This window comes from Leptonychotes weddellii, chromosome 10 (genome assembly GCF_054177405.1).
Source record: "Leptonychotes weddellii isolate Sample4059 chromosome 10, ASM5417740v2, whole genome shotgun sequence".
Classification (NCBI taxonomy): Eukaryota; Metazoa; Chordata; class Mammalia; order Carnivora; family Phocidae; genus Leptonychotes; species Leptonychotes weddellii.
This window is the reverse complement of record NC_138378.1, coordinates 74,942,744-74,958,045: the sequence shown is the minus strand read 5'-3', so window position 1 is coordinate 74,958,045 and position 15,302 is coordinate 74,942,744.

Sequence of the window (15,302 nt, the reverse complement as noted above, 5' to 3'; positions counted from 1 at the left end):
CTAAACCCTTAAGACAATCAGTCTAGTAAGACAAACTCTCCAATCTTTTGGAGGGCAGGGCATTTGAAATTTCTGGTATCCTTAAGTATCCTGGGATCCTTCCTTATGGAATGTAAAACATTCAAACATTCACAAGTTACCCCCTCTACTTCTTGAAGGAGAAGCTTCCCCTTCCTTATAACCCAGTGCAGTCCAACACCCACCAGCACTACCTCACTGGAATCTCCTTGGTGACACAATGACACGTGTCAGATCAGTGGGGTTTTCTTGGGGCTTATGCTCTTGACTTTCACAGCTTGTGACACTCTTGACTGCTTCTTCCTCCAAGAAACTTACCCTTACCTTGGCTTCCAGGTTACCATTCAAACACTTCCATGTACATGATTAGTTTGCCTGCACTTCTCCATCTTCCGAAATTTTCATCCATGGCCCCAACATCACAGTTTATATTGTTCTTCCACTGACTTGAGTTTGAGAGGCAGAGGAGTTTGCTTAGGCATCTCTTAGCTGTAACATGAATCTGGGAAATGTTAGCAGGAACCCAGTGAAGACTCTCCTTCCCAAGTCCTCCTCCAGCCTCAACTGACTGATCCACCTCTCCCATTTCCCTACATGCACTAATTATAAGGCTTCTATATCCCAACAACCAAAGGAAAATGTTGCCAGTTCAAAGAAACTCATAATGTCTCCTCTTGCAGACTTGTTGAACCATCATGTTGCTATTACACCAAGAGCTTCTTCTGTCCCTGTTATTGACTCTGGATAGCTTTGTTCTACTTCAGAGATATGGAAAAACAAGAGTTGCACAGACTAAGTCTAGAGTATTTTAACCTCCTCCCAATTATTTTTTTCCTGAGAGCAGTAATCCCGAAATGTAGGTGTCAATAGGTGTTGTTTGACAAGAACAGTTTCAGGGCCAAGTAAGTCTGGAAAATACAGTTAAATGTTTTTTTAAAGAAATTCTCAAAGCTTTAATGTGACAATAGGATTTTCTAGTTATCTATTATTCCATAACAAGTTACCCCCAATATTAGAGGCTTAAAACACTAATAAACAATAATTATCTCATAATTTCTGTGGGTCAGAAATCTGGGATTGGCTTAGTTGAGTATTTCTAGCTTGGGGTCTCTCACAAGACCGTAGTCAAGATGTTGACCAGGGCTGCAGTCATCTGTCAGTTTGGCTGGGGCCGGAGGGTCCACTTTCAAGATGAGTCACTCACGTGGGTGGCTATCAGCGGGGCATCTCAGTTTCTTGCCACATGGATGCCTCCATACAGCTGCTTAAGTGACGTTTTGACAGGGCAATGAGCTCCCCCGAGCAAGTTAACCAAGGAGCCAGAAGGAAACCACAGTATCTTTTATGACCTTGCCTCAGAAGTCACACATCATCATTTCTGTCATACCTCATCAACTGCCCTCAAAACAGTGTTATTCAGTGTATTCAGTGGGGGTGTGTTAACACCAGGAAAGAAGGGACATTGAGGATCCTTTTGGAGGCAGGCTGGTGCAATGCTTTATGAGTCCCCCAAACTTATTTGACAACAAAATGATTGTTTAATGAAGCATTCCAAGACACTAGGTTTCCATGTTATAGCTGGTGGGGGAAAACCACCATGGATGGTCACACTGGAGACTAAGTGTCTTAGAGGATCACAAAATGAGGGGAAGATGTGTCTGGAGAAATAACTCTGGAAAATGGAGCACTGAGGACTCCCCAGGTGGAAGATCTATGAAGCTGAAACTGAGTTCCTGCCTGGATCCACTCTAAAGAGGACCCCTCACTTCAGAGAGGCTAGCACAGGACTCCCCTGCCGGTCCCAAATGATTTGGAAAGTCCATACTCTTGTAAGCTGTTTACTCCCTCTGTCCTAAATCAAAGATGGGGTGAAAAAGGTCAAAGTTCACAGGCTGTAAAGAAGAACTTCTCACAGAATCTTTAAAATCTGGAGATGGAGACAATCTAGAATGCCCTGCTGTTCCATGCCAGGAGCAACCTTTTCTTTGGGATTGTTTATGTCCAGCCACAGGACTGGACCCCAACAGACTCTTTTATGATCTGTACTAATAGTACAGTAAGGTCGCTGGCATGAGTCAGATCACAAAGGCCCCCTTCTTCTCTACTTCATTTGCACAAAGGTGCAAAGGTCCCAGCCCCAGGGTCGGAGCCAAGGTACTTGGAGGAAGTAATTTTTCATCAAATGTTTACAGCGACCTTATCAGCAGATACAGGATAGGAAAGGAGAGGGCAGGGATAAAAAGGCTAGAGAGCGAGCGAGAAGTAGGAATGGGGAAGAAATACTGGAGAAAGAAAGGGAAGGTGCATGAGAAAAAGAAAAGAATAAGAAAACACGCACAGGGCGCCTGGGTGGCTCAGTTGGTTAAGCGACTGCCTTCGGCTCAGGTCATGATCCCGGAGTCCCTGGATCGAGTCCCGCATCGGGCTCCCTGCTCAGCGGGGAGCCTGCTTCTCCCTCTGACCCTCCCCCCTCTCATGCTCTCTCTATCTCATTCTCTCTCTCAAATAAATAAATAAAATCTTTAAAAAAAGAAAAAAAAGAAAAAGAAAACACGCACAGCCGCACTCGCGCGAACCCCGAAGGGCGCTTTCGCCATCTTCGGCCACAAGGTGGCAGCCTTTGAACTCTCTTTCTACCCCCCTCCCCCAAAAAAATGAGACGGGGGGAGGGGGGCGAGAGGAGGGAGAAAAGGCAAAGCACTCTCCCAACCAAGAACAATTTGAAAACCCACCCCATAATATTTAAAAGCTGGGACAAAGAAGCGTCGGGACGGAACTGCCTCAAAACTGCAAAACGTCAGCGGAGCCTCCGGAGGGGTCCGCCGCCCGAGTCAGGAGCAGCCCCTTTAAAAAAGCGGAGTACAGTATTGGGATTCTTGAAACCTGAAACCTAGAAACAGAATCGAAGCGGAAACCAGAAGGAAAACCTTGAACTCCTCCAGACAATTGCTTCCGGGGAGTTCCAGGAGCGCGAGGGGGAATAAAGGGCCCGCGAGCAGGGCCCCTCGGATGGCGCGTCCCTGAAGGTCCTGGCCAGTTCGAGGCGCGTGGGAAGCAGAGGACCCTACCCTCTCCCTGGGCTGCAGGTCATGGCCACCGTGGAGCAGAAAGCCCTCGGCATTGGCTTCAAGTGTCTCTCCTTGGCCACTTTTGTGCTCATCTGCGCCGGGCAAGGGGGACGCAGGGAGGAAGGGGGTCCAGCCTGCTACGGCGGATTTGACCTGTACTTCATTTTGGACAAGTAAGTGTCTCGCATTGTTGCATCCTAGGCTCAGCTGATGATGCTCCCTGCCGGGCTGGGCTTGTTAACAGCATCGCTTCGGGACAGGCGCGCGTCTCAGGGGACCCAGAGGGACCGCGGGGGGTGGCCGCGGCCGCGCGCTGCGCCTCTGTCGCGGAGCGCGCCTCCCCATCTTCGCTGCCCGAGCCCGCAGGGGCGTCGCTGCTGGTTCGGGGAAAAACCTACTTTCCGCCTCGCTTTCTGTGACCGAGGAGCACGCAAGGGAGTGTGAGGATGCTGTTGACCTAACACGTTTCTGTGAATCCTTTCCATTTGCTTTAGAAACCTGGTGAGAAGGGCGTGCTTTGGAGAGGTAGAACTTCCAGGCGCGGCTGGAGTGGGTTTTGAAAAGTCAGTCATGTCTTTAAACAAAAACAAAAACAAAAAAAAAACCACATGCTGTCCTACATAGTGTATTTTGCCTTTGTTCCTAATAACACAGTGCACGCTGACTGGGCAATTAGTGAAAACAGAAGGCGGATTTCTCAACCTAGACACTGTTGGGTTTTAGGCTGAGGAATTCTTTGTTGTGGGGCCATCATGTGCATTGTAGGATGTTTAGCAGCATCCCTGGCCTCTCCCCAGTAAGCCGGCTCCATGCTCCCTCTCTTTTCCGCCCTAGGCCCCCAGTCTCACATTGGCGAGGAACAAAATTGTGGCTAGACGTTGCCAAAAGTGCCCTGTGGATACATTCCTGCCCGCCCCTCCTGGGCTTGGGACCTCTGATTCAGACGGATTCAAGTTCTTGGTAATTCCACTGGTGGGCTACCAGGGAGGTGCAGGAGCCCTGGTTTCCTTACCAAAAAGGATAGTGGCTAGGCTTCAGGTCTGTGCTCAAGGGAGAGCTGAACTCTGACCAATTAAACACTTCCCAAGTCCCCTTAGATTTGCCAAGCCACAGTCATTCAAGGAAGCTTTATGCTATCTACTAAAACCCAGCTTCAACAATAAAAAGCCCCTCAGAGAAGATCCATGCTCGTTAAAAGTATGTGAGCTCTCTGGTGCCAGGAGAGACGCTTGCTGAAACAGTGGCGGAGGATGAATTTCACAGACTGGAAAGTATTTGGGAGTTGGAAAAAGAGGCCTGCAAAATAAGTTGGCCAGCGAGACACCAAATGTGCTTTGCAGTTGCCCCTGGAGTTTGATTTTTCCGTAAGGGCTGTTTTGAACTCCAGATTCTTTGGATGAAAAGTGAGAACTCTTTCTTAGAGATTTATGAGAAGGTGGATACTGAAAATATACTCCAATACTAAGAAATGGAATTTCTTTTGTTACTTCTAGTGGCTGGGAGCAACAGCTCACAGATTCAGAGACTGTGTCTGAAAACAGTCAGAGGTGCCCATCACGGTGCTTTCCTCCCCCCTCTTCCCCCCCAAAAGCCAGTTGAGCAGGACACACAGGAAGACTTGAAAAAATGGACAGAACCACCAAGTCCCTGAATGGAGTGACTCCATACTGTAGAGATAATCAAGTTCTCCCCAAATTAATTTGAATTGAATTGAACTCTTAAATCAAAGTTCTGAAAGAATTTATTTTGGTGGTGAGAGGAATTTGACAAAATGATTCTAAGTTTATCTTAGAGACAGAAACCTGGTAAAAAGAGGTAAAGCATTTTTAGAGAAAGATGATGAAGAAATACCTGTAAATATTAAAATGTATCATAAGGCAAATTATTCCACCCAGGATGGTAAAGGCCAAAGAACAGGTAGACAGGATAGAAAATCTAGAAAGAAATCCAGGGACATGAGAGCATTTAGTGGAAGTTCAAGTTGGTGGGGAATTAATTTGTTATTTTAAAAAATGATTCTTGGGGTGCCTGGGTGGCTCAGTCAGTTAAGCATCCCACTCTTGATCTTAGCTCAGGTCTTGATCTCAGGGTTTCCATGCTGGGGCATGGAGCCTACTTAAAAAAAAAAAAAAAAGATTCTTGGACAAATGGTTGGTAACATGGGACAAGAAAAAAGGTTAGTTTTATGTTTTACACCACACACCAAAATAAATTCCAGAAGGACTGAAAATTTAAATGTTTACAATGAAAGGATGAAACAACCGGAAGAAAATTTAAATGACTATTACTGTAATCTTAGGTTTAGAGCTCTTAAAACAGGACAGAAGCAATAGAGAAAACTATGAAAATACTTAAATATATTCAAATTTTCCATTTCCGTAAGTGAAAAAATGTCAGAGATAAAAGAAAATAAAAAGTTACAAAAGCTTTTGTAACATCAATTACTCCTCAAAGATTGGCCTTAATATATAAAAAGCAGTTTAAAAAGATGAGCACAGTAGAGAACAGTAAACAAACAAAAAATGTCAACTTCACTAGTAATCAAAGAAATGAAAAAATCAAACAAGTTGTAATTTTTTTTAAGTTGGCAAAGGTTTTTTTAAAGATTACAATATTCAATATTGGCCAACTTGTGGGAGGTGGGCACTTTCCTGTCTTACGAAGGAAAATATGAATTTGTGTAGTCTTTCTAGACTGGTGATGTCCAGTGGAACTTTCTGTGATGATGGAAATGTTCTATACCTGCTCTGGCCAGTTAGTGTCTATTAGCCCTAGGTAGCTCTTGAGCAGCTTGAAATGTGGCTAGTGTAAACAAGGAAGTGAACTTCTTATTTTGTTATTTTTAATTAATTTTAATTGAAACAGCCACACGTGGCTACTGTATTGGATAGTGCAGACAAGGAGGTAATTAGGCAACATGTATCAAATGCTTTTTAAAAAAATGGGGTTCCACTTTTCCATCTAGCAATTCTATGTCCTAAAGGAAAAATCCAAGATGGTCTCAAACGAGTGACTATATGTATGTTCCTGGCAGTGCTGTTTATAATAATGAAGCTGAAAATTACCTAAATCTAACAATAGTGGATTTATTAAGTAAAGCATGGCATAGCATAGTATTGAATATGCATATTTTATGTGCTCATAATCTACCCTTAGGTGAAAATACAAGCACAGATATTATGTACGTTACGATGCTACCTTTGTAAAAAAGCTAAATACATACGTGTATTTCTTGATTTACCTAATATATAATTGTATTTGTCTAGAAGGTAAGATTTTTAATTTTGTGTGTGTGTGTGTTTTTCTGAACTTTCCAAGTTTTCTGTAATGAGCATATGTTACTCTTATATTCAACAAAAACAAGTTACTTTGAGTTTTTAAAGAATTGTTTCAAGTGTGAGGAGGGTCTCTAACTAGCATGCTGAGCTCCAAGCACATGATTATAGAGGCTGCTTCTTCTTTTATATTTAATCCTGGAGTAAATTTCTAAATGCATCATAGGATACTCTGCAGTGCGTTGGGGACCCAAACATGCTCCAGGAAAGAAATGATGGGGGCCCCTTTGCAGGCACCTACCTTTATTTTTAGGTGGACTCCTCTGACTTCTTTTAGTTGTCCTACAGCTTGAAGAGAGAGGTATTTTCATGCTGAATGAAAAAATTGCTAGCCCTTGATGGTCTGCACACTTCCAGCTTGCGGTCTCAATCCAGGCTGATGTGTGTGAATGCCGGACTCAGAGCTGGGGGATGGGCCAAAACGCAGTGATTGCAAAGAGGCCTGTGGTCGTCCCTAAAGACATGGTCTTCTGTCCTAGAAAGAACCTTCTCAGACAGTGCTGTCCAGCACCCAACCACAGCAGAGTGGAAGGGAAAAGAATGCTGACTCACTTTTTCCTTGGGCATCTAAGATACTCTGGCTGGCTAGACACTGTCTACAGGCTGAAACTAAGGGATCCCAGGGCACCTTTCTTCTCCCCAGCCCTCAACTCCCTTTTTCTCAGTGAATGGCTCTCTTCTTTTCCATGACATTAAAAGTCAGCTCATTTCAGGTTTTAGCAGGATGCATCTCTGGCCTGGAGAGAACCCAGATTATACATTTAATGGAACGTCATGTTTTCTCAACCAGGAGCAAGACTTCATAATGATAACCTAGACTACCACAGTAACACAATAGGGCATTATTAGTGGCTTTGGCGACGGGGCTGGTGGACTGGGCTTCACAAGGCTTTATACTGATGGAATTTCATGTTCATTTAAACATGCTTTTCTGGTTACAGTCAGGAAAAGTAGATTGCTGGGAATTCAATCAGGGATTTGAAAAGTCAGATTTGGAAGGTTCTATCCAGAGAAAAAGAGGCAAGGAGCAGCTAGCCTCCTTGAAGTCTTCCAGGGGTCCTCTAAGATTAATGCACCCTGTTGACTGACCCACGGATATAAATGTAGCTTTCCATTCTCCCAGGGCTCCTCTGTCATGATACTATACGTTTATGTATCATATAGTGGTCTATTTTGTAGAGAACGATTAGATTAGTTACATAAATGGAAAAAGTGGCTTCTCCACCATGAGTCTTGGGGAAGGGCTGGCTATATTCATGTGTGCCCTAAAGACTTCAAAAATAGATGGTGTCGATAGCAGGAGGAGTGGAGGAGACAGTGGGGTGGAGAGGACAGTAAGCACTGAATAGCTTTATTGATAGGACTTTCCAAAGCCACAGCCTGCCACCCAGTATATCCTTATATCTGTAAAGGCCCTCCACAGGCTCGGCGTGGGTTCCTTTCCCATTGGAGCCCCCAAACTCCTCCCTCTGCTACTTCCTTTCTGTCCAGCACCAGTTTTCTCTTTCTCTTCCCCCACCGCAAGGGGACCCCATTTTGCCGCTCACCCAGAATTCCACCCTTAGCACCACAATCAGATGATCCCAGACTGGTGATGATCTGTAGGACCACTGCTTTGTGTTACTCTCCAGGGACATGGTCATTAAACAGATGTTTGTAGCATTAGACTGGAAATTTCACCATCGAGTATGGTATCATTTTCCTGAGAAAATACCTCTGGGTTCGCAACTACTGACTTACAGAAGAAACCTTTCGAGTCAGAACTAAAGTCTCCCAACACTTACGCATTCTCACAAGTGCCCCCAAGACAAGCTTGCTCGGTAGCTAAGGCAAAGCACTAGTGTCCCGAGTTTACAGATGAGAAAATTGTTAACCCTCTGTTCAACCCACTGGATTAAGGACCTGCGCAAGGACGATGTCTGCTCCTGACTCCCAGCCCTGCTCTTTCCACTCATTGCTGCCCTGTGTAGTTGGGTTATAATGAGAAGCACATAGCAGTCCAACTAGAGGAACTGGGTGGATTCCAGGAATTAAAAATCCCTGCATCAGGGTTTCAGTAAATGATGGTGCATAAGGCAGTCCACATTATTTAATTGAGGAGCTACTGCTCTGCTGTCAGATCAGCTATAGTTGATTGAAAGTTTCAGGGACTCCAACCCCCTGCAGCCCACGGAGATCCTTCAGAGATCTGGGGGGTTAACTGATGGTTAGGACTCTAAGGTACATTCAGGATATCTGATGAAGATGAGCTTAAAGGTCCAATAAATTGTTAATTTGTTCAGATTGAATCTGATAGAAAAAGGAACTTCGACTCTGTAGATGTGTTGAAACAGAAGTAGCTTGTTTTCAGGAATACTTAGGAAGAGGGCTTCGAGAAATGAAATTGCAAAATTAGCTCTGAATAAGGAAACAAAGAGTCCATTACAAGATATCCTGAAAATGCTACAATAATAATTCTAAAAGGCATCATTAAAAAAAAAAGTTTCTCAGGGGCCAGGAATCTCTCTTTTCTTTCCTTCCTTCTTCCTTCCTTCCTCTTCCTTCCTTCCTTCCTTCCCTCCTTCCTTTCTTTCTTTCTTTTCTTTTTGTTGTTCTTTTCTTTTCCTTCCTTCCTTTTCTTTTTTCTTTCCTTTCTTTTTTTCTTCCTTCCTCCCTTCCTTCCTCCCCCCTTCCTTCTTTCCTTCCTTCCTTTCTTCCTTCCTTCCTTTCTTTCTCTTCTTGTATTGAAATGGAATTTGTGGTTGGTTTTAAATGTTTCTCCAGTTAGGTTCCAGGTTTGGAGAGGACTTATTAGACTAGGTAATAGTTGGTAGAACTGCTTACAAATTGGAAGGTTTGGCATGTGGGCCAAAAATAAAAACAAATAAGGCTAAGTGTTTTGTTTTGTATTTCTGTCTGGGTCTGCCAAGTAATTACCTCTAGTTTCCTTAGCTATGGAGACCTGGTAAAACTCAGTGTCAAGCTGAGAATAGAATCCAGGAGTGTTGGAGGAAGGCGCCCGTCCTAAGATAACCTGTAATTATCTTCAAGTGTTAAAAGGCTCCCAGAGGTCCAGAAGCAAACTCTGGCAACCCTTTGCAAGACTTGGCTGTCACATAAATGCAAATGGGATTTGCTTTCTGCTAATTTAGAATGTGTGTCTATTTTTGATGTGTGGCCAAGAGAACTGGATTTTGCCTTTCCCAGCGATCACTCAGCAACAAAAGACACAGTGGATATTTGGACATTTCCTGACATGTTTCCCAGACATGCCAGTTTCATACTGAAAAAAGTAATCGGGTTTCTTCAGTTTGGCTGATACTTACATTCATTTGGCATAAATGCTTTTTCAATTCCAATCACAAGTGTGTACTCAACTAAAGATATGGATAACACAGTGTCAGTTGTAAGCAATGTCCCATTCTGGGAGCTGCAAAGAATATAAAAGAAGCAAGAAGCAGTCCCAGACTATTTGCTTTTTAGGGAGAAGGACATTAGAAGGACTCGAGGCAGCCAAAGCTAAAGGCTCCTAGAGGATTTGGGGTAGGGGGCAAGTAAAGTCAATTTTAGATCAACAATAAGGAAAAATAATAAGTTACATTTACTGAGCCCTTGCTACCTGCCAGGCACTGTGGTTAAGCGCTTTCCCTGTATTACCCCATTTAGTCTTTACAACCACATAAGGTTAGTACAGTCATGATCACCATTTGACACATGAAGAAACTGAGGTTCAGAAAGGTCAGCCAAGGTCACTCTACGTGGTGAAACTCAGCCTCAAACCGAAGCCACTCTGACTCACGATCTACACACAAAGATGAAAAATATCTAAACATGCAAAAGAACGTTGAATCAATCAGGATATGTTAAGTTATGCTGTGGTAACAAACCATCCCCCAAATCTCTGTGACTAGAAGCAACAAAGGTCTAAACCTTGGTTTATAATCTCTGCCTACTCTGCATGTCAGATGGGGGTCAGCAGGGGCTCTGCTCACGGTAGTTGTTCTGGGAGCCAAGCTGGTGGAGATGCCTTCTTAACAGCAGCTTCCACCATCACAGCGGCAAGGGAAGAAAATGCCAGAGGGTCTCTCACTGGCGATGAAATGCTCCAGTAGGAGTTGATACGCATCCTTCCACTGACAACCCCTTGGTCAGAACTAGTCACTTGGCCTCACCCTATGGAAAGAGGGTGAAAAATTCCGTCTTCCCGTGTATCTAAAAGGAGAGGAAAGCCAGATATGGGTGGGCATTAAAAACCTTTACTGCAAACATATAATTATACACTGCTTTGGCCTGAGTAAGCAAGAAAGGAGCAGTCACTGAGAGAGGGCAAAGATAATTAAGACTGATGGGAAAGGGTTGGTTTTGAGCGAGATCTCGTATTTATTCATCAACCTGGGATTACTGTCAGATGTGATAGTTCAAATCCGTCCATGAGGCAGTGACTGGCTCCTGCTCTTTTCCTGCCTCCCCATTCCTCCCACATCTTAGCAGGCAGAGAATGAAATTAGATTAAATGGAAAGCAGAAATGGAGGTTGGACAAGCACCCCTGCCACCTTTGTATTACATGAATATCTGAAAACTAAGAATCTCTTTTTCCATAGTTTATGGAATATGAGGGAATATGAGAGGCTGGCGAGGGAGAACAGCCCCCGGGACACTGCAGCAGCTGGTCAAGAGGATGCCCGAGTATTGAGGAGGCTGATTCAAAGCTTGAATCAAATACCAAATGTGTTTCTCAGTAGGGTGCTGTTGGCATTGTTGGTGGGACATTTTTTCAGTATGGGGCGCTGTAGGATGCTTAGCATTTCTGATCCTTACTTTGGAAATGCCATTAGCCTTCCTGGTCATTGTGATAACCAATAAATAAATGCCTCCACATTTATTTCTGAATGCCTTGCTATGAGATGATACCACCCAGGTTGAGAACCCCTGACTGAAAGACTGCAGAGTGGAGTAAGACATGGCAATGATGTTGATTCCTAGCACCCCTGGACTACATCTGAGCATTTTGTCTGGAAGAAATGAGAAGGTTTCAGTGATAAGGGCCAGTGGAAATTGTAGACCTTAGGAATGAATGGGTTCAACCAGTAGTTCTCAACCAAGGACCAAATCAGAATCTGAGGAGGCCGGGCAAGCATGTCTATGTTGGAAAAGCTTCCCAGGTGATTCTAATGCGGGTCTTTCCCTCCCACAATAAGTGGTAAGATTGAACAGGAAGACAAGGAAAGCTGCCCCATAATGATGGCCTTTCTCCTCTATGGTGAGGATGTAGCTGAGGCAGCAGGCACCTCAGAACTGGACACCAAGCAGTGCTCTTTAGACAATGGTAGGAAAGCCCAATCTGACATGGAGAAGGCAGAGCGGAGGTCAGGTAGGCCATGCACTGCCCTCTAGTGTTACCAGGCTCTAGCATGTGTGCTTACATATCTAAGCCGTGGTACTTGCTAGGACAGTCCTTTGTCCCCTTTCTGTCAAGACCTCATGCATGAAATGTGGCCCTGGGGCCTTATGGGAACGAACCAAGACTCAAGCACAAGGTTTAAGAGAGCCAACTTCAGAATCAGACATCGCTGGCTTTAAACACCAGCTCAGCCTTTTCACCAAGCTTTGTGACCTTGGTGAAAATTACTTAGCCTCTCTGAACCTCAGTCTTCTAATCAATAAGATAGGTATTAACATTCTGGCCTCACAGAAGTGTTGTAAAGTGTTGTAAATAATACTAGATTAAACCCTTTCAGGAAGTATTGACAGATGGTTATGGTGATGATGGTCCTGGTGGTGGTGGTCAATACCCCAGGAGAAAGGGGGTGTGGTCCTCTAGCAAAAGACCCCTCTATAGATTCCGAGCAGAACTGCCTGGTTAGGGGAAGGAAAACACCAATTCAATGCAGAATTTTCAAACTATGCTAAACTTATGGAATTACAAAATGCCCAAGAGGTCCCTGGTTCTCAAAGATTTCACAGCTTAGTAGAAGAGACAAAGGGCTGGGGAAACAGAGTTGGTGAAATTAATTTTGGTCGAGATGAGAGAGCCTTAGGAAGCTTCATATAGGTGATAGCTTTGGATCTGGAACTTGAACATATAGCAGGATTTTGTCAGGTGACCAAGTTAAAACAAGGACATTTCTAGCAAAGGGGTAATGTACAGGAATGCAAAGTGACCCACATCCCTTGTGATGTAAGCATGACAGGGAAAGTAACAGGGAAAGAATCTGACAAGAGTGGATTTTTTTCTCATATCAGCAATAGGTTATGGGATTAAAGTTTTCTACAGACAAAAGTAGCAAGCTTATGTATGTGTTTTATCTATATCTCACTTATTCTTGTAGTAGGAATGAGGAAAAGAGTAAATGAAATTGAGAACTCTTTTGTAGTGAGGAGCTTAGGACCTGATTTGCATGGGATGTGGGAGAGGAAAGCATTGAGAGGGTAAAGAGTAGGTTTCAGAAGGAAAGAGGGCTTGGTGTGGACATGTTGAGTCTGAACACATAGGACATTTGGGTGGAGATGCTGAGTAGGCATTTGGATTTATACAATGGGACCGAGAATAAAGACTTGAGTGGCGTTAGCCCAAGGATATAATAAATAATATCGAGATAATATCAAGATACTATCAGGATTTTTTAAATGTCAAGAAGAGGTGGAGTTTAATGACAAAGTTGGCCAGGGTCCAGCCTTAGAGGAATTGCTAACAGGAATGTCTTTGCCAAAGAAGAAACTCCACTAAATAGTGCCGAGAAGTTGCCAGAACAGTCAGAAGAGAACCAGCAAAGAATTGTACCACTGAGGCAAGGAGAGAGAATTTCAGGGGAGGGATGATCCATTGTTTCTCCCCTAATATCATCTCCCTTTCTATTTCTAGTCTTGGTGAGTGACATCACCATAAACCCAGCCACTTAGACCAAAGATCTGGGAGTCATCTTTCTCATACTGCAAGGCCAGGCAACACCTGCCCCGATATCTCTCCTGTGATCTTCCCACATGACCCCATTCTCTGCCTTTTCAGTGCCTTAGCTCAGGCCCTTTCCATTTCTCAACCAGTTCTCTGAAACATTCTCTAAATTGGTCTCCTTACCCACTTTCTTTACCCTTACCCCCACCTTGTATTCTTGACAATGGCACCAAATTGATCTTTTTAGAACACAAATCTAATCTTGACATCTTCCCCAAAACTCTTTTAGGATAAAATGTGAACTCCTTAGCAAGGTATTCAAGAGCCTTATTGCTCAGGCCACTATGTATTTCCCTAGTTTCATCTCTTACCACACCCCCACAGCCCACACGCTTGTAACTTCCAACAAAACTGTACTATGCCGTTCCCTGAACCAACCCATGCACTTTGTTCCCTATAGCTAATGCCCCTCATCAGCACTCCCATCTTTACATAGGTGATGCCCTCTTACCCTTTGAGATGATCATTGGTACTTGGCCCCTCCTATCACTAATTGTGGGCTCCCTGTGGTGCAAAAAAATTAAGAACAATCACCTCTCTACATTACATCTTCATTCAAAATCTCTTCCTTGTTCAGATTCTCTCAACCTCATAACAAATCATATTGCTTGATAAGCAGCAGAGCAGTCAATTATCAAGAGATGGAGAATAATAACCCTTAGTGTTTGTGCTCTGGAGTCTCGTTCAGTGGCCTTTCTGCTTTTCCTCAAACCCTGATGCTCAACCGTATACAGCTCCAATGAATAAATACCTGTAGGAACCACCTGGAATAGGGCTTTCCCAAGATCTTGGTGCCAAAGGATTCTGATCAGAATCATAGTCATCCTGCTATCACTTCTCACATACAAGATAATGCAAATACCAAGTTTATGGAAATCACATAGCAAATAAAAGTGAGGCATCCCATAACTGTAACTACACACCAGTCAAAATAATAAAAGGAAATTCAAGATGCCATTGGACAGCCATAATCTAACCACTAATCAATAAATGCATGGCCCAGGACATTACCGGCTTATGCTTCTTGTCCCAGCACAATTATTAATGGCTTCTTATTTTACTCTTGAAAATGTCTGTTTGGATTTTAAATTATATGGTCATCCTGAGTACTAACTGTCATAAAAGACAGTATCAAAGAAACAAAAGGGGAGATGATTGAAGACCAAACTGCAGAAGCCCCTTGTACATTTTACTCCATTAACATGGTCAACCAATTCAGCACTCCTGATTCCCTTCAAGTGCCCCAATTTTAAGGCTTTACTGGTATCCCCACTCCCAAATTCCCGTAACAATTTGTGGAAATTTTCTAGTACTTCTCACTATCTTAGCTCCTAACACTATAAATTGTAATTGTGCATTTCCTGACCCCTCCGTGGAGAGGCAATGTTGCCTAAGTGTAAAGAGCACAGGTTTAAATGCCGGAAAGGAGACGACAAACACAGTGTTCAGACTAAAAGTGTGGACTCTAGGGCCAGACCACCTGTGTTCAAATTCCAACTCTACCACTTAACTAGCTGTGTGTCCTTGAGCAAGTTACTTAACCTCTTTGTGAACTCGGTTTCCTCATTTGTAAAAAAAAAAAAAAGAGAGAGAGGGGCGCCTGGGTGGCTCCGTCGTTAAGCGTCTGGCTTCAGCTCGGGTCATGATCCCAGAGTCCTGGGATCGAGCCCCGCATCGGGCTCCCTGCTCCGCGGGAAGCCTGCTTCTCCCTCTCCCATTCCCCCTGCTTGTGTTCCCTCTCTCGCTGTGTCTCTCTCTGTCAAATAAATAAATATCTTGGGGAAAAAAAAAAAAGAGAGAGAGAGAACATTATCACATGAGTGGTTGTGCCCAGAACAGAATCCCATGAGCATGTAGAAAGTGCTCACGAAGTGCTAGCTACTATTACTTTTTTTTTTTTAATTTTTTTTTTTTAAAGATTTTATTTATTTGACAGAGAGAGACACAGC